The sequence below is a fragment of the Polistes canadensis genome, unplaced genomic scaffold, assembly GCF_001313835.1.
Source record: "Polistes canadensis isolate GaletaPanama2010 unplaced genomic scaffold, ASM131383v1 scaffold_65, whole genome shotgun sequence".
In the NCBI taxonomy this organism is placed as follows: Eukaryota; Metazoa; Arthropoda; class Insecta; order Hymenoptera; family Vespidae; genus Polistes; species Polistes canadensis.
In genome coordinates this window covers 188,015-208,054 of record NW_014569612.1, presented here as the reverse complement: position 1 = coordinate 208,054, position 20,040 = coordinate 188,015, and the positions used below count along the sequence as shown (strand labels likewise).

Sequence of the window (20,040 nt, the reverse complement as noted above, 5' to 3'; positions counted from 1 at the left end):
AAAGATATGTAATACTCACAGCATTATGAACAATCGTGTTTCAAATTTACAATAATATTCGAATAATAATATTCTTGTAACGAGAATTAACTTAATAGAATGAAAAGGGATTAAAAATATGTCTAATAATTTATATATGAATTATTTAGTTAGAAATAGAGTAACAATAGTACTACATAATTACTTATTGTATTGAATGGTATTGAAGTAACGATAAATTTTCAAACTATGAATCCCATGTCTCTTTGCTGATTGTACATCGAATGTATCTTGAACTGATCTTTGAAACAAAAAGAGACAGAAAGAGAGAAACACTGAGTGAGGGGTAAAGGGGTGTGGGGAAATAGAGAGAACAGTATTGGAACATTGTGAAATCCTCTTCCCATTTCTAGCATCAAGTTGACAGGAGAATTCTAAGTCTGTAGAAAGGTTAGCAGAGTCAGTACTAATTGTTCTCAAGCAAAACTTCCTTAATTATCCAACTGTTGTGGAAATAATTTGAGCGATTCGAAGCATGGTTTACATTGGTACTACAGATCTCCTGTGACAAACAAACCTCGAATCTAACTTTCTTGATCTCTCTCTCTCTCTCTCTTTCTCTCTTTCTCTTAGTCATTACGTTTTCAGAATTTAAAATCTTATCGGGACTCATCAAATAAAATTGGTTTATTCAATTTTTCTTCTTATAGGATTTTGTAAAGTTTTTTACTTCGTTCATGTTCCACTATTACGTTTTTAAAAAAAATAAATGACGTATGAATGCATTTAAAATAAAAATTCAAGATGACTTTTAGGACTTCTGTACACCACTAACAACGGAAAAAAATATTTAGACTAACTTACGTATTTCTTTTCATGGTCACATAAGTTTTGTATGTATTATATTTTTCTATGATATATTATAACTAATAACAGAAATATTTAGGTGCTAATAATTGGCGGATCATCCTGTATAATATTTAAATAGTATATCTTAATAATTTTGCTTTCGAATATAATTACGAATTTTACTTTTTTTTTAAGGGAGTAATCATAGATTTCTTATGGTTGCCCTTAAAACTTTTCGCTGATTTTGATAAATAAATTAAATAATTGTTAATTATTTCTATTTGAGTAAAACGTGATTTGTTTTTATTTTTCTGACAATAATTTTATTCAAGTTTGTTCTTTTATTTTTATTTTATTTATACAATAGATCGAGAAAACTTTTAACTGAAAAATTGAACCCAGGGATATTTCGTAAAACTCGGATTTTTCGTATACACGTATATTTGTCATAAAGTGAAATCAGAAAATAGACATCGTTTTATTTTGTTATCCCCTAAAGTGGGGGATATTTATTTTTTTTGTTGTTTTCGTTGACGATATAAAAAGGGATTTTTCTCTCTTGACAGTGAGTTCTACGAAAAGCTTTAGGAGATTTATTCTTTTTCCATTATTCTTTCATCCCTTCTGTCAACTTTCTGAAACATACCTTATCCGTTTCAATGAAACTTGGATTATCAACTTGAGAATTAAAATCTAATATTGTTTTTACTTAATTCTCTCTCTCTCTCTCTCTCTCTCTCTCTCTCGCTCTCTCTCGTATTCGTTCGAAATTAATTTTGTAGGTTTTACATGTTTACTTTCATGGGAAATAGAACGAACGTTGATTTTTGTCTAGGATCGTTTGTGTTTATGGGAAAAGAAAAAGAATAAATAAAAATCATGGAAAGTAATAAGTGTTTGTTAATTCGATTGTTTTATGATCAATTTGAATTTATATTTTTTGTATTAAAAAAAATCTTTCATTCAAATACACTCCCTCTAAATTTTTCTTTGATCATTTTTATGGGAGAGGGAAAGGAAAGATTAATAAATTAAGAAGTAAAAAAGGCAAGGAATTTATGTTCGTTGTTACAATGTATACAAGTGTAAAAATATAAATTCAACTTTCTACTTCTTTTTTTTTTCCATTGGTTCGTCCCTTGAGATTACACGATAGGTTGAAATCTTTACCTTCGATAAATTTTGATTTGAAAAATTTGTTTCTCTCCCTGTCTGAAAATAAAATACACAGCAAGAAGTTTCGTTTTCCACCCCATCCATGGTTTTTTTTACATCTTAGCATTTTAGTATTTACGCGAACGAAGATAGAAATATTGCAATAGTACGGATATTTATATGGTGTTTGTATGTGTTTATTTGTTCGTGTGTATCGTTTGTAAAAGTAGTGAATTTTTAGACGTTAAAGCAACAAAATAAAAAAAGGCTCGATAAATAAATATTCTTAATAGAATTCCTTTTGAATAAAAATCATAGTTTTTATATATATTTTTGTGTATGTATGTGTGTGTGTGTCTTTCTCATTTTTATTCGGGAGTCTCACCCAGCGAAAAGAAAAAAAATGTTTCATAGAAATACGCCGAGATAGAGGGGAAAGAAGATAATGGAATTCGATAAAAAGATTGTGTTTGATAAAAATGAATAGAAATATGATTATATAAATATAAATGAATATAAAATATAATAAATATTAAAATGAAGAACACACAAAGTAAAAAAAAATTATTATACAAATATAATTAATATTATAACAATAATAATATATTCTATAAATTATATAATGTTATATTAAATTAATACGAAAAAAAAAATTATATTCCTAAAAATACGACAAATAATATTTGCATAATTGTTACGCGTAAAAGAAAAAAAAGAAACGAATAATAAAATAAGAAAATATATATAAATATATATAATACAAAAAAAGACAAATGTTTAAAGATAAAAAAGAAGTATGGAAGTATAAAAATGCATACGTTGTGTATTCTTGACTTTAGTTGCACTATGCAGATGGATAAAAGTGCATTCATGGTCATATTATTAAATTCTTATCGTTTCACTCGAGCGATTCGAAGCTCATCGGTATTTTTCTCTCTCTTTATCCTTCTTTCTGGAAGATGTGGATGGAAATAAGAGAAATGGTAGACAAGCATCCGAGAAGAAAAGAAAGAAAGAGAGAGATAGAAAATTTCACATTCTATATATATCTGTCTCTCTCTACCTCACTTTAACTCAGTCTTTCTCTTTCCCTTTCTTTCTTTGACTTTCTATGTATTTTTCCTTCCCCTTTCCCCTCCCCATCACCCTCTCCACCACCTTCCCCACGTTTCAACTATTTCTGTAGGTCTCCTTCCAAATATCGTGAAACTCCGGTACCTTCTTCGAAACGTTTCTTCCTTTTTCTCTTCCTATATCTCTGCTTTTCTTTCTTTCTTTCATTCTTTCTATCTTCCTTTTATTTTTTTGTACCTTTCTTTTTCGTTTGTTCCTTTCTTCAAGGTTTTCCTCAAACGACAGCGTCACGGAGTTATTGCCGACGTTTTTATTGCACAAGTTATTGCGTATATCAGTACCTTACTTCGGCGGCCAACAAAAATTCCTCTTGTTATTTTGAAGAAATATATATATGTGTGTATGTGTATAGGTATAGGTTAGATATGATGAAGAATGTTTCTGATAACGCTAGATTTTTCGTAAAATATATTTTTGAATATTCCCCTCCTATATAAAGAAAGTATAGGGGAGGGATGAATATTCACTTAAATTTTCTTTCTCCCATAGAATCATATCTTTTATATTTTTATAAACGTTAAATATATACGACGTAGCAGTAAACTATTACTTTATGTGTATTCTTTTATTTTTATTCATAATTTTTTTTCCTAATTCTTTTGTTTTCCAATAGCATAAAAAATCTATAAAAATCTTCGATATAAAATAATGATATGTGTCTATGTGTATTTAAGTGTCTAATATATTTTTATATTATAATCATTGTTATTTATAATCAGGTGTTATTATTGGTGTATAATTTAATTAGAGATAGTGTTAATTAAAATAAAATCTTACAATTAAATGTAAAACTTTTTAAAGATTTAAATTGATCATATATATTGAAATTTTTTGTTACAGATTTGAATGGTGTACATGGAATTAAATCGTACGGATTCTTATCGATAATAGAAAATCATCGATCAAAACTAACAATAAGAACAACGTAAGTTATTGACAAAAATTTATTTAATTTTCATTTTTAATATAATATACAATATATATTAAATATTATATATAAGTAAAAGAATTATATTTTTTTGTTCAAGTTAGTTAACTTATATAAAAGATAAAAAAAAAATTGTCGAAAGAAATAGAGATCGTATGAAACAGCTCGGTTGGATCTTTCATCGTCAGAAGAAACAAAAGGGATTCGACCTCGATCGGAAAAGTAAATCGAAGCGTGAATCGTACGCTTCGTTGAGCGTAATAAATCCCCCTTGGTCTTTAACGATGGTGGCCTAGTCGTCGCATAGATATGTCTTTCTTTTCTTTTTCATTATATATATATATTTTTTTTTTCTTTCATTTTTTTCCTTCTTCTTTTTTTTTTTCTTTCATATATATTATTTTTCTATACAAACCCGGCCATCGAATTCTTTAAGATTGAACGATCCTAGGAAGAAAACTATTATAATAATAAACCATCTTTTGTATTATCGAAATGATCTCGATTTTTCAATTTAGATCATTTTTTTGTTCATTTTACATTCAACAAAACAAAACCAATATAAAATGAATCGAGAAAACGTAAATATATATATTATTGTAATAATATTTAGTATGGTGGTTTTCAGATTTTAATGTAAATTGATATACGAATTAAATAAAAAAATTTTTCATCGATTAAATAATAGATTTAATTTATAGAAATATTATTTGACGACGTGAGGGGAAATACAAAGTTTGCCAACGAGATTGTATAAAATTTTTGTTCTGTTTTTATAAACTATATCCATCATTTTCAAATACTTATGTTATTAAAAAAATTATTTGAATTTATTTTCGCGTATTAAGAGACTAACACGAAACTCGGTGAAATGATTATACTAGTATCAATCGAATTTTCAATTTGTCCCGGAATTCTTTCGAAAAGAAAAGAAAAAACGTAGAACGAAAAAAAAACTCGTACGATATTTTCAAGCTCGTTCTACTTATTCTCGATATCTTTTCTCTCCTCTGAATTCTTTCTTCCGCAAGAAGAGAAATATAGATCGTATGAAGTATGTATTGTTAGTTGAAGAAGAAAAAAATAAAAGAAAGAAAGAAAAAGAGAGAGAGAGAGAGAGAGAGAGAGAAAGAGAGTGAAATTCGATTTGAATAGGCATATAATAAGTACTTGAAACTGATGTCGACGAGAGGGTTGTTTTCTTTCTATTTTCGACAGCCGACAAGAATAGTATTGATTCTCTCAACGATGAGCATATCGTTTCACCCTCAAATAGATACTCTTCCCCTTTTTTTTGCTTTCTTTCTTTCTTTCTATTCCCTTTCTTTACAAATTCACTTATTCTTTCTATTTTTCTTTTATATCAAGAACATACCTTTTTATTTATTTTCAAATATAAAGTTAAATAATCACTGTTATCAAATTATTTCATAGTAATTCAATCAATTATTAAATATGTTTATCAAATCTATTTACAAAATCCTAATTCCATTCAGAAAAAAATCTTACAAAAACTTTTTAGGAAACTCTTAGGCTACTCTCTCAAAAAAACCTTGACCAGATCTGAATTATCTACATTGTATATACATTGAATTATTACAAATAAATAAATCATTGTACTGTAAGGAACAATTCAAATATAAATTAAAATCAATTAGAAATTGTTATTAAATATGATAAGATGTATAAATGGTAAGTACAATGTGTCGAAATTAATTGTTTAATGAAAATGAACAAGAGTTGAGATTGTAAGGGAGCCGATAATCCTCTTTATGATTCACAAGGGAGTATTAGTGGGTTAGATGAAGCAGGGTTAGGTGCATAGGTCGTAAAAGGGTCTAGACTTAGAAAGCTAGGAAGAGACGTAACCCAGACACTCATTACTCTTCCTTCGAGTCACGTTAGAATATTTGAATATGCTCGGCTTATCCTCCAGTTTTCCTTCTTCTTTCCACCCTAATATTTTCCTTCTTTTCTTCTTATTCTTCTTATTCTTCTTCTTCCTTAGCGATATGAAAAAGAGGGTGGGGTTAAGAGAACAACTCGTGGAGAAGGCGTAAAGAGTAGACAGATTTATGACAAACGATTTGTCTAAGAAAACTTCCTTCCTTATATATTTTTCTCTCTCTTTCTCTATCTTTCAAAATATTTCTCCTTCTTTATTTAATATCTTTTATATTTTTTATCTTATTCTATTCGTAAAATTTACAATTGGTATTTGTTTCATACGATACGATACAAATTGTCTTTTTTTTCTATATTTTTTTATTATTGTTAATATAGTTTAATCGATTTTTCTTTTTCTTTTCTTTAAATAAAGAATTAATTTTATTTGAAAAAAAGACAAAAATTGTATTCAGAGTACATTGTATTCGCGAATTAGAACAAATTTTATTATTTTTATTTCTTAAGTAGTATAAATCAAGTAGTACGAACATTATATATGGTCAGACATTTTCAAGTAGTACGAATAAAGTGATACGAGTACGATATATGGTCAGACATTTTTAAGTAGTACAAACAATTTTTAGAAAATCAAATATTTTAAAATTTTTTTTACCTTTTTCTATATTATACATTCTAATAAGTACTTTTTGATATAATACAATAAAAAATTATTTATATTCTTCATATACATTGTTCTTTTATAAATGATTAATTATAACCAATTTCGTTTATAAATCAAGAATTTTAAAAAATGATATTCCTTAATATTAATGAATAAGAATAAATTATATTTTTAATTGTTTATCATTGACGTAAACTCAAACTTCGTTTCTGTTTCGTGACTAGTAATCCGGAGGTAAACACAGATCAGGTTGTCCAGGAAATTGTGCTTCGCTCAACAGACAGGTGTTTCCTGTTCGTACTCCTCGTATCTCTAGTGACCACTAATTTCATACACGACGTTGATATATCTAATTAACCTAATCTCGAGTATACGATCATCAGATTCTTCAAACAATTGTAATGTAATTTCATGAATTTCATAATTAATTGTATAACTTATTTAATTATAAAAGAAATATATTGTATTCTATATTATTTGTAATCATTAATAATCGTTTATAATATTTAATGTAATTTATTTAAATTATAGAACGAATAAAAGATTATCGAACGATAGTGAAGACCATAATGATGATAATGATAATGATAATGGTAATGATGATAGATGAAGGGAAAGGGAAAGGGTATAAGTATCTCATTATAATTTTAACGATATGCGAAGACGGTGTTAAGCGACTCTAATTAAGTGGAATCGGGCATAGTAAAGGCACATCGCTGCACCTTAAATTAAATGCTTTCTAACGATGGATCTATCTTCCCACGAAGAGGATCAATCTTTTGAAAAATTTTAAATAATTATATTCGTGATTGCTGAATAAATATTTTTAATAATTAAATTTATTTTTTGTTTCGATTGGAAACGTTTAAGGATTATGTCGTATTTAAAGCTTTAAAAAAAAAATAATATTTAGTATAAATAATTAATTATAATTTTTAACAAATGTATAACGGTGACATATTATTTAATATTTGCAAATAAAGACGCATATTTCGAAGAAAAATAATCTTAAAAATAGACAAGGAGGTAAACACGCTAGAAAGTTTCTATGAAACGTACATAAAACACGATGGTTATTTAAAAAGCTTTTTACAAACGATTTTTATGGATGTAACACGTTGTCGTACCTCAAATGAGGAATCCCTCTTTACGTATTGCACCGAAAAATCTCAGCATACATTTATTAATCACTAGATAATATCCCTAGACGAAACGCGCCATCTACATTGCATTGATCCATCGATTGGCGCTAAATTTAAAACGAAACAGTTGTGTTTTAACCTAAATTTAAAACAATTTTTGATTCAAACGTTTGATCACACCTTTTTATTTTATTTTCTTCTTTTTTTTTCTTATAAAATTAGGAACGTAATATTTGAAACAACAAAGAAACGTCCAATATACAAAGCACGATATACAAATTCTAATTGATGAGGTTTTCCCCATTGTTCTCGTTTATGGGATTTAATTATTCACGGCGGATATTATTTCCGTGTACGCGTGCAAATTTTCACGGGGTATTAGAAGCGATTACTAATGACGGTTGTGCGTTTCAGCGGTTGGTGTAGCTATAATACAGCCAATCAAGATGAAAGTGCATACACTATGTATTACCTTGTTCAAAGTTAACCGACTGGTTCATTCGGTGTAATTACCTATAGGAAATCTCTATCTATCTCTTCCCATAAATTATTAATTAAAATCATCTTACACGCAAAAACTATTAATACTATAATAAAACTATTAATACTATACCCACCCAACATTAGATAATTTTATAAACTTTTATTTAATCAAATAAAAATAATTTAATGTAATTCTATTAGAAACAAATACCAAGGTATAATAATAATAATATTAATATTAAAAACACAAAGAGTTTTCTCTCAAGTTCTGTAATTGGCTATATTAAGATGTTTCTATAAATTACTTTAGAAACTATGTTGCCAAACACACTACAATGAAATTCCTTTAATGCAGATCAAGTGCTTTCCATTAACGCTTTCGAAACTATGCACTCGTGTTATCTGGATCGTATAGATATATATTTATCTTTTAGTTTAACAATATACAGTCCGATGAAGTACATCTAGACGTAACGTTTATTGTTATCGTTTTGAAAAAGTTATTCCAATAAACTAAAATTTCTAACTGAATATAAAGTACGTTTTAAACGAATTATTATTAAAACCATACCTTTACTCATAAACAAGCTGTTCAATTAAAACAAAAATTTCAATTAAATATAAACAACAAATACACGTTAGCACAATTATCATCGATTTAAATAAATTGAATTAGCTCATAATCAACATAATACATCATAAAACGTCTGATAATTCTAATTGAAAGTATTCAAAGTAACACTGACGTTTAATACTTAAATGATTGAACATATACCACCAGTAATATAGTACCTATGATACTTATATATGTATAATTATGCATAATTATATATCTAAGTGTGTATAAAATAAGTGGAGGTTGAAATTGGAGAGAGGTGAAATGTCGTGAAGGGTCTCTTCTAGCATTATATAGAAGATTATCGTACTTCAAATATTTCCGATAAGTCGGTAGCACTTGGTAGTACCCTTTGTGCATGGCTAAGTAGTTATAATTCAGCCTACGAACGGAGGTACATCACTCGGCAATATCCTAGGTAATAAATTAAATCAGAGAAGATAATCCAGCTGAGTCTATCTCATTCTCACTCTCTTACTCACTCTCTCTAACACTCACTCATTCTAACAGTTCAGTGTCTCTCTGTTCCAGAGGTATCTATAAGGCCTTGGTCCGTAGCCAATGTCATAATGGAAGCGTGTAGTATCATCTAGGCAGAATAGTAACACCTATGAGTAATCTGCTTTATACCAGATCCCCTTTCAGAGACTGCATTTCGATCCCTTTGCCATTATTCTGAGACCTGACTTTATCTATCCATTTTATTCTTTTTCTCTTTAACTTTTATTCTCATTTTGTTTCTTCTTCTTCTATTTTTTTTCTTAGTTACCTGTATCGATTAACTTAACTACAGCTGTTACTAACCGACTAAGGTTGTACTTTGGTTTCAAATAATATAATATCAAGGTTAAATGAAAAATAACTATTTTAGTTTGGTTTTATTTTGGTTACTTAGTAGATAGTTTTATATTGGTATTTATGGTAATTTATATTTTTTATAGAATGTTGTATGATATGTTTTATTAGATAGTATTGGTATGATTGTAACTTGAATTTATAATAAATATTATTGTCAATTTTATTTTCATCCCAAAAATGTTTTTTAAACAATAAAGAAATATATTTCAATAATAATAAACTCTATGTAAGATTGTATTAATAAGAGGTTTCATAAAATACGATTAAATACAAGTAAAACAATAAATTAATTAGACTCGTTCCATAGGGATCCGAATAAAATATTTGTGTACACATAGGATTAGATAGTATTAGAGTAATTTGTTATATTTAGAGATAGAATTAGATACCCGTAAAGTTGAATTAACATTACTACTTGCCCTATTTTTTACAATTTCATTTTTTATTTTCCTTCTATTTGTTTCTTTTTTTTTCTTCTTCTTCTTCTTCTTTTATTCTACCCTCTCGTTCGTTGATGTTAAAACTCGTATGTACGATAACGACATATATTTCAATGTAAGAACAGACCTCTCGTATTTTCTCGTGTATCCTCATGCATTATTTTTTGTTTTTGTTTTTTTTTTTTATTTTCTAAAACATCACGAGTGAATATACGCGTTTACAGATGAATTTCCGTGTACACGTCGGATGAAGGATTTCAACGTTAGTTTCCTCTCTCTCTTTCTCTCTCTCTCTCTCTCTCTCTCTCTCTCTTCCTCTCATTCCCTTTAGCATTGCAATTTCTGTCCTTGTTCCACTAGAGTAAAGAGAATACATTACGTAGGCATCAAGCGTGTTCTCTGGGTATACGTGTTTAGGCAAAGCTGGAGTAACACTGATTAGGAAAATTTACGGAAAATGCTTTCAGTCAAAACTAATTAAATCTTGGTAATCCTCATCTACGTTTGGATTTTAGAAGATAAGATCGTACGTGGTTGTTTGGATTTAAGATCACTGGCTTTTGTGATTAAAATCTTCTTTTCTTTTTCCATTCTTTCATTTTTTTACTAATTTTATCTTCATTTGAAAATAATATATTACGCGTGATTCAATACGATTGGATATTAAATAAGATTAGTTAATTTTTTTGTTTATAAAACTGGTTTGTGTACTTATGTACGCACGTAAGAATTTATACTTCTTTAGCGTACCAAAACAAACATAACCTCAAAAATAACTTCAATTATCTCGCGTACCAATCTACATTTGTTGAAAAGATGATAATATGATAAAATAAAATAAAGATTATTAAATACCATTGATAATGGTTTTAATTAATATGTACAATTTAATTTATTTATTTACGAATTACTTCATGCCGTAAATTTGAAATCGCTTTTCCCGCGCATCTTAAATATCGACAACTTCGTGGTGTCGATTTTTCGATCGCATCTAACCTCACTTTCCAAAACGCGCCAAAAGAAGTATAACTTAAAAAATATAAATATAATGTTTTAAAATTAAATGTAGAATCTCAAATATGATGAATATATAATTTAAAAGAATATTTATACACTTCGATAAATCTTTTTAAATTAATTTTGTCTGTTTTTTTTTTAATATTTATCAGAATGTTGTTATTCAACGATTTTCTTTTTAAATAAGGAAACATCATTTTAAATAGAAATTAGATTAAGCGTGCACCGAAAATGGTACAGGTGGTGAGAAACGCGTTGAAAATGTTAATAGGAACACATTTTTTAATATATTTATATATAAATGCATAAAATGAACGTGATTCGATTTTTCGTATGATGCTAGTAAATTCTATTTAAATTTTTCTTTGAAACCCTGACGCGTCAGAAGAAATAAGCGTACATTGGTAACGTGTTTTTTTTTTATCTCACATACAAAACTGTTCTCTTTCAATACATGCACACATATAAATACGTATATAAACGTACGCGTATAAATGCATATATATATTATTCCTATGTAAGTAAATAAATGCTATTTCGTATTACATCGATTCTCGTTTCAACGTCAACGTCAAATATATATTTTTCTTAGAATCGTTGAATTTATCGAACGTTTAGTGGAAATTGGCAAAACATTCTCGACTGAAATGTTATTAAAATTACAGAATTATGGAAATCGGTGCGCACGGTTTATTAACAAATATTCCAAAACGTCATTCTGGTACATATCAAACGTGATTTCAACAAACGTTGTTCGTCTTTTGATCGTTTAATAAATAAAATTGTAATTTCATGGATAAATATGTGTTTTCAGCGTGCACCGTGAACGTTAAAAATATTTATAAAAAATAAATATGAAAATATAATCAATGTGTTATACACGATTTTTATTTTATATACAATAAAATTCTATTTAAGTTTTTCGTTAGAATCAACGTGCCAGAAGAAATAAACGAACATTGATTCCTATTTTTATATACGAAACTACTACTCTCTCAATACACACATATAAATATAATATAAATATATATATACTTGATATATGTAAATATATAATATTTCATATTACATTTCAACATCAACTGCAACGTCTAATTTATTTTTCTTACATCCATTAATTTTATTAAACGTTTAATAAAAATTGACAAAACATATCGATTAAAAAACTTGTTAAGTATATTATAATAAAAAACAAATACGAATATAAAATCAATCTGATACAATATTTTTTGTATCATACAATTAAATTCTATTTAAGTTTTTCGTTAGAATCAACGTGCCAGAAGAAATAAACGAACATTGATTCCTGTTTTTATATACGAAACTACTACTCTTTCAATATAACATACATATAAATACACCCTCCCACATACACAAACACACACACACATTTATGTACTTTGATATATGTAAATACATAGTACTTCCTATTACATCGACTCTCGTTTCAACGTCAACGTTTACTACGGTGTTCAGCCGTTTTCGCAAAAATGTTCAACGTGCATTTCGTTGAAAAAGCGCAGAACGTGGAAAAAGCGTGGAAACCGATCCGCTCTTGCGGAAATTCGAAATGAGAGAGTGTAAGATATCGTATAGCAGAGATAACTACTGCGATATCACGCGAATACTTCCAATAAAAAGTTTCGTCGCGAAATTCTTTCTCTCGTCCTCTTTTTTTCTACCCCCACCATTTTTCCCTTTCTCTCTCTCTCTCTCTTTCTTTCTCTCTTATACAAACACACACACACACACACACATGCATAAAGTTTCTATCTTTTTTTTTAACTTACTATATTTTTCTCACTTTCTTTCACTTTTAGGGTTCATAGTAAAACTGGTCTTGCCCTTGTATATGGTTCTAGTTTTATCTTTCATAGAAAAATTGACTCGTATCTTATTTCTTTCATTTTTTTTATCTTTTTCTTCTTTTTCTATTTCTTCTATACCTTTTTTTCCAATCTCTCTCTCTCTTTCTCTTTCTTTCTTTCTTTCTTTCCTTTTAAATGTTTTACTCTCTTTCTACACTTTGATAAAACTTTTTAATTTCTCTTCTAGACTAGACTGCAATATAAACTTTTCTATTTTCTTCAGTGAAGATCCTCAACCTATTTGTTTCTTCCTTCTTTTTTTTTTTTTTTTGTTATTCGTTTTACTTTAACTTTTGACGAGACCTGTACGATTAAACAACTATAATATTTTCTTTATTCCTACCACATCTTCGCCATTTTATTCTATTATTTTATCTTATTAATTGTTCTCATCTCTTTTTTTTCTCAGATATTAATCTTAACACATTAAAATTTTTTGAATAATAAATACGAATAAATGATAAAAATCAGGAATAAAATAACTCGAATTGCAGACAAATTTTTGAGGTTAGAATTGACAAAAACAGGTTATAAGTGAACATAATTATCGACCATAAAAATTATGACAACAGATAATAAATTAAATTTTGTAAACTAGTGATAATATAATCATATTTAATATCATTTTAAATATTTTCTTTATTTAATCCTTATTATCGATTTAATTTGAATAGTTTATTTGATTGAATTCAAATTTGAGACGACATCTTGTATTTCTACTGTTGATATTACCAATATTCTCTTGTACGATAAAATTAATCAAATCTATCAAACAACAATTCTAACGAACGATAGACAATATATATTCATAGATACGTTATATGTATTTATCTAAATGTAAATGTAACATTGTTAAACGTAATAATATGATTGCAATGAAATCATATCCTATAAATGCGATATTCAATGTGATACGATGACAATGATCAATAATCTATCTATAGTAAATAATAATCTTCCCATTTAAATAAACTAATTAAAATTATATTATTAAAAAATGAAACAGAAGAATAAAATAATAATTTATTTTGCTTTCCAATTTACATTTTTTTCCCCTTTTATAACGTTATCTTTTCTTTTTTTTTTCTTATTCCGTAAGAATCTCTTTTCGCGACACTTTTGATCAACGATTCTGCAGTTGAAAGCTGTCTAAGTTTGTTTCATGCTTTGACGAGAGGAACTTTAAAGAATGAAAAGTTAATAGAAAGAAGAAGAAGACGAAGAAGATGGAGGAAAAAACGTAAGAGAACAAAAATCAAAGAAAATGGGAGATAAAAAATGTCGGAGCTTTTAATTCGTTGAAAAAAACTACGATACAAAACGAAAAAAAAAGAAAAAGGAAAAGTAAAAAAGACATTGACGATGATAATAATAATATTAATAATAATTATTATAATAATAATAAAGAATATATGTATTCTCTTTGTTATCCTTACTTTCTTCGTCTCCCAGTGAATTTTTTTTCTTTTTCTTGCTTCGTTATACTTTATAAGACATTACCGGAGCCGAAAACAAAATAAATCATGGACGTCCGGTGTAAGAAAGAAAGAAAGAAAGAAAGAGAGGAAAATTCACGGGGAAAAGTTTAACGACGCGAAACGACGCGTTTGAAATTCAACGTGGAAAGAGATTAATGCGAGATTATTACGAGAAAGAGAGGAAGAGAGAGAGAGAGAGAGAGAAGGAGAGAAAGATGAATTCGAACGTTTCATAATCGTCGTTCTAGTAGACCACGGCTGGTTGCGACACCGGGTCACCAAAATAGATCTTACCGATTGTTCTCTACACGATCTTGATTAAAATCTTCCGAAATTTATAATTAATATCCTTCGTTGTGTTAATCGAAATTTTATATCTGATTTAATAATAATGGAAGAAGGAAAAATAATTTCAAATATAAAACAATAATATTATTATGATATACAAGTTGAATATATATATATATATTACATTATGTTTATATTAATTTAATGATTGTTTTGTGCTTAGAACAAAATTGTGATCATCGTTTGATGTACAGAATAGTAAACTCATTTTTAAATTTATTGTTTTTTCCTAGTTACATTTTGTAAATATTTGGCATGCAGCAAACCAGTGCACGAGTGATACATAACCTCAAAATCATTTTACTTATAAATATCCATTTATGTATACTTAGATATTTTTTTATTTAGGAAAAGATTACCGAATACAAGCGTTTGACCAATTAGATGGAGAATCTGAGAGTAAGGGGGTAGTTTACTGTGGAGAAGGCACCTGCCACTATTACCGGTAATGTAATTCTCCACCATCTTGCGTTTGAATTTCCGCGTAAGCTACAGAGCAATTACCATAAACTAAGTAGACGATGTTCGGTTGAATAATTGTTCGGAAACGTGTGCCACTAAATGAATTTTCACGATGCATGCATGCTTTACATCCATACACGTATATGCACAAACGACATTCGTACATAGATTCGTATACACACATATCTTTACGTAACTAATTGTAAGAAGAAGAAGAAGTTATTCGTTATCGTAGATTAATCTCTTTGAGAATCAATTTCAAATAATTCACTACACACACACAGAGATATACGTGAAAAGATTGAATAATTATTCACATTGTAAATGAATTTTTAATTTAAAAATTAAAAGAAAGTAATTATTAAATAGTTAATAATTTGTATTTTCTTCTTTATAAGAATATTAATTCTTGTGATAAAATTTTATGGGATAATGCATAAGTATCTTGTCATTCGTTTATCTAAGTAGATTAATTCGTATTAACAGAAACACTCAGAAAGGGATAAAGGGAAAGGGGAAAGGATTTAAGTTTGAAATAGTCAAATTCGTGAGAGATACTTGCATTAAATTATTTATATATTTTTATTTCATTTTTAATATTTTATTCTTATCTTTAATGGTAGCAATTCTTTTCACTTATATGACCAACTATTTATCTTCAAATATTCTAATTATTATTAATCATAGTGAGAGTCAACTATGTGATTTTAAACTATACTCATATTTCTTCATCATAATAATTCCTTCCTTGTATGAATAAACTATGTATCCTCGAATTAAACATTGAAATAATCCAATTCCATATAACCATATTTGCCATAGATTATTTCTATCATTCTATTTCATTCATATTATCTGATTCTTATCCTTAATTATGACAAGTGACTATGTATTTTCAAATATACTTACTCTCAATCATATCAAATCATTTTTTATACGAACAACAATATATAATCGAATTAAACTTTAAAATATTCAAATCCTCGTCTCTTAAATAATTTAATTCACATTATCCTAAATTCTGATTATTATAATACATAAACATAAAAAGTCAATCATTTTTATTACTAAACCTTACATATACATATATATAATATCTACTTATTAATGTACATATACTAGAAAAAAATAGTTTTCACACTTACTTCGAGAAGTTGAGGTCTTCATTTCAAACTATACGAGGGTATAGTTATCCCCTTATCACTGTCCTTGTCGGAAGAGGACAATTTGAATGACGATAGCTCTTTGCCAAAGAATAATGGAATTACCGTAGTAATCGTGATAACTTTCCGGTTTCTAGGGGGTACGGTAAAAGGGGTGGGTGGGGGGAACTAGATGGGGGTAACTCTCTCTATAACATCGACTATAATACTGTTCTCTCGTCTAGTATAACTATTCGTACTTTGCATCGAAGCCCTAGCAAAGCTTTCGGCCATAACCTGGGACAGTTTCTGTTCTATCCCCCAACTTCCCAGCCCCTTTCCCCACTTTCCAGCCCTTCTGACTCCTCACCCCACCCCTTTCCTCTTTCCAACCTTTCTCATCCAGCCCACTCCTCCTCCCACTCCTCCTCCCATACCCCCCACGACCCCACATTCTCCCCCCACTCACTCTCTTTCTCTGTCTAAAGCATGGAAAAGTTACTCGGAGATAGAGAGAAAGGTGAAAGTGCAGGCAGTAATTCGAAAGCGGATTATATAACTGAAAATCCGGGTGCATTCGTGCTGAATACTACTACCTCGTTCAGTATATAGATAGCCCAACCACCCACCCACCAACCTACCCAACTACCACCATCACTACCACCACTACTATCACTGTATTCCTCACATTTGTGTAAGTCGGTTGGATGGGTTAGTATTGGTGAATGTCCAAGGATGATATTGGGCGACGGTCTGGCTCTTTTCATAGTTAGGATAAACGGCATACTTATTCAGGGTAATCTGATTTTATATATCGTTATATTATTTTTGTATATTAATCGATTGTTTTACAATACTTTGTTTGAGGAATAATATTTTTGTTATGTGTTAAAATATTAGAGACCTTTCTGTTTTGTTTTTTTCATCGTAAGTTTCACTAGGTATCTATTGGAAGATTATTTTTTTTTATTATAATTATTATTGTTGGTTTAAAATATTAATTTTGTCAATTGTTATTTGTCAAATATTTCAATACTTTTGATTGTAATTACGTTAAAACAATTATCCTAAGTTTTTTCTAAAATTTATTTACACAAAAATAAATAATAATTATTAATAAGAATAATATTTTCGTATCGATAATAAGTTCATTTAAATATATATATGTATTCTATTTTTGGTTGGTGATTTTTAATGAAAGATTTTTACGCATAAAAAATACAAAAAAAATATATAATTATTTTCTAATAATATTTGTGAAATTATTGTTATCGTAGAAAATAGAAAAGATCAATATATCCGTTAACTATTCCCTTCCTTCCCCTCACCAACATTTTCTTTCTAATGATAAAATATTTCACGATCATCAACCCCTAACGTAATACATTTTCTTACCCCTCGTAGATCAAAAATAGGGGACGGAGGATTCCAGATTACGAGCGATACGTACTATGCGTATTCTGATCTCGGAAATAACGAGATCGTAAGGTACTCTTTCTTTTTCTGACAATAACGAGATCCAACTGTTATACCAATCGTTCGTTTTCGTTATACTTTGCAAATCCATCGGACTATAATATTCTCTTTTTCCTATTTTTTTTTTTCTATTCGTTGTATTTTTTTCCATTACTTTTTCGTTCCTTAACGAGAAGGGGAAGGAAAATAAAAAAGGGGGTAGAAAAAGATAAAAAAAATAATCGTTCATTTTACTTTTCCATTATTTTCATACAAGAAACAAAAAAAAATATCAAACAAATAAACCGAGTTGTTTTGCGTTTCGATTTTAATTATTATAACGATGAATATTTTATTAATTTAATGAGAGAATAGAAAGGAAAAAAAAAGAAAATAAAAGAATGTAGAATAAGGTTCGTTTTTATAAAGAGAAAAGGATAAGAGAGAAAAAAAATCAAAGGACAATGTTAAAAGGAAGAAAAAGCAGCTTTGGCTATCTCTGTTTCAAGTCCCGAGCCCTTAAACTACCACCACCACCACCCCCCACTATCTCAGTCTCCACCCCTTTGCGTATTTACTTACGTACAGGTTTCGGAGATAAAGGGAATCCTAAAGAGAGACTACTTCGAGTTAGTCGATTTTCTAAAGCTTTCATTCCATCCCTTTCCCCCCCCCCCACACTTCTACTCCCTTCATTTTTTCCCCGTACTCAAGCTTCTTTGATTCACAGTGATCTAAATTGAAAAAGAATGAAAGGAGAAGATAAAAAGAAAAAAAAAGGAACGAGATGTAAAAACAGAATGGCGTTGGACAGGGGCAGGGGCTGTGGCAGGAGGGGAGACAGGTGGGAAAAAATTCGGCCGAACAAAATGACTTGAATTTTAAACGTTCCAGAAACGGATGGAAGAAAAAAAAAGGGAAGAAGAAGAAGAAGAAAATAAAAGAGGAGAGTAGGATTGAACGTATGTTCCCCTTCTTTTGAAATATGAAGAGAATGTTCTGAAGTTATAAGGGCGTGGCAGATGTGTGTGTGTGTGCGTTTGTATGCATGCATGCACATATATATATATATATATAGTGGATACCTTCGACCTTCGAACTTCTCCCGTGTGCATCGCTTGAAGGAATGTTAAATCTAGTCTTTGCGAAGATAACCTTATCGTTGGTGCCATCCAGAAGACATACCACCAACCAAAGGGTGGTATCTCATTCGTTTTTTCTTTATATTACAAAGAAAATGTGCCACTTCTTCATCCCACATCTTGTGCGGATACTGTTTTATATTATAAAATTTTATTGTATGGTTAATAGATATAAATTTGACTTATAGATATTTAACGGGATATTATTTTTATATAATATTTTTGTTTTGTTATATTGTATTCATTATTTTTTATTTTTGCGAGATTTTTTTGGGTTTTTTTTTTCGTTTTGTAGATTCGCATTAACGTTGGAACGTTTGGAAAACAGACTCTGTACTTTATTGCATATTTTGTAATAAATATTAGGATAATTTAATTGTGTATAATTATTATTAGGCATTAGAAACTTTTTTATTTATTCATAATGAATATAAAACGATAAATGTTTTATTTGATGACATTTAAATATGCTTTTGATATGATAAGTATATAAGAAAGTAGAAATATTCGCGTGCCACCTTCTCGTACGTTCTATGATCCTATTACAAAACTCGATTTGTGGAAACAATTTCGTAGAATAAACAATAATTTGGAAATGTATCAGGAAAACATTAATTTATGAGGAGGTGGCACGCGTAAAATGAAATACCTACTCATTCATCATGTTATCCTGTTACGAGATTTGATTTACGCAGGAAAAATAATAATTTAAAATATATATTAAAGATTAATTTACATGTAGGTGGCACAGGGGCAAACAAAATACTTTTTCACTCATCATATGACTCTTTTACGAATTTTGATTTGCAGAAATAAATATGATTTAAAATTTGTTTTAAGATACCACTAATTTCCTAGGAGGTGGCACGCGTAAAATGAAATACTAACTAATTCATCATGTTATCCTGTTACAAGATTTGACTTACAGAGAAAAAATAATAATTTAAAATAAATATTAAAGATTAATTTATCAGG

The 20,040-nt window shown here is 28.6% G+C and overlaps 1 protein-coding gene across 2 annotated transcripts in view; it reads left to right on the top strand.

The window, feature by feature from the left end:
- Window positions 1-20,040, top strand: part of LOC106786101 (TWiK family of potassium channels protein 18-like) — a 261,452-nt gene that overhangs the window by 135,014 nt on the left and 106,398 nt on the right. For both annotated transcript variants that reach the window (XM_014747130.1, XM_014747131.1), the window contains one exon: window positions 3,958-4,042. The gene's annotated coding sequence lies outside the window, so the exon portion shown is untranslated. The remainder of the gene's footprint in view (window positions 1-3,957; window positions 4,043-20,040) is intronic.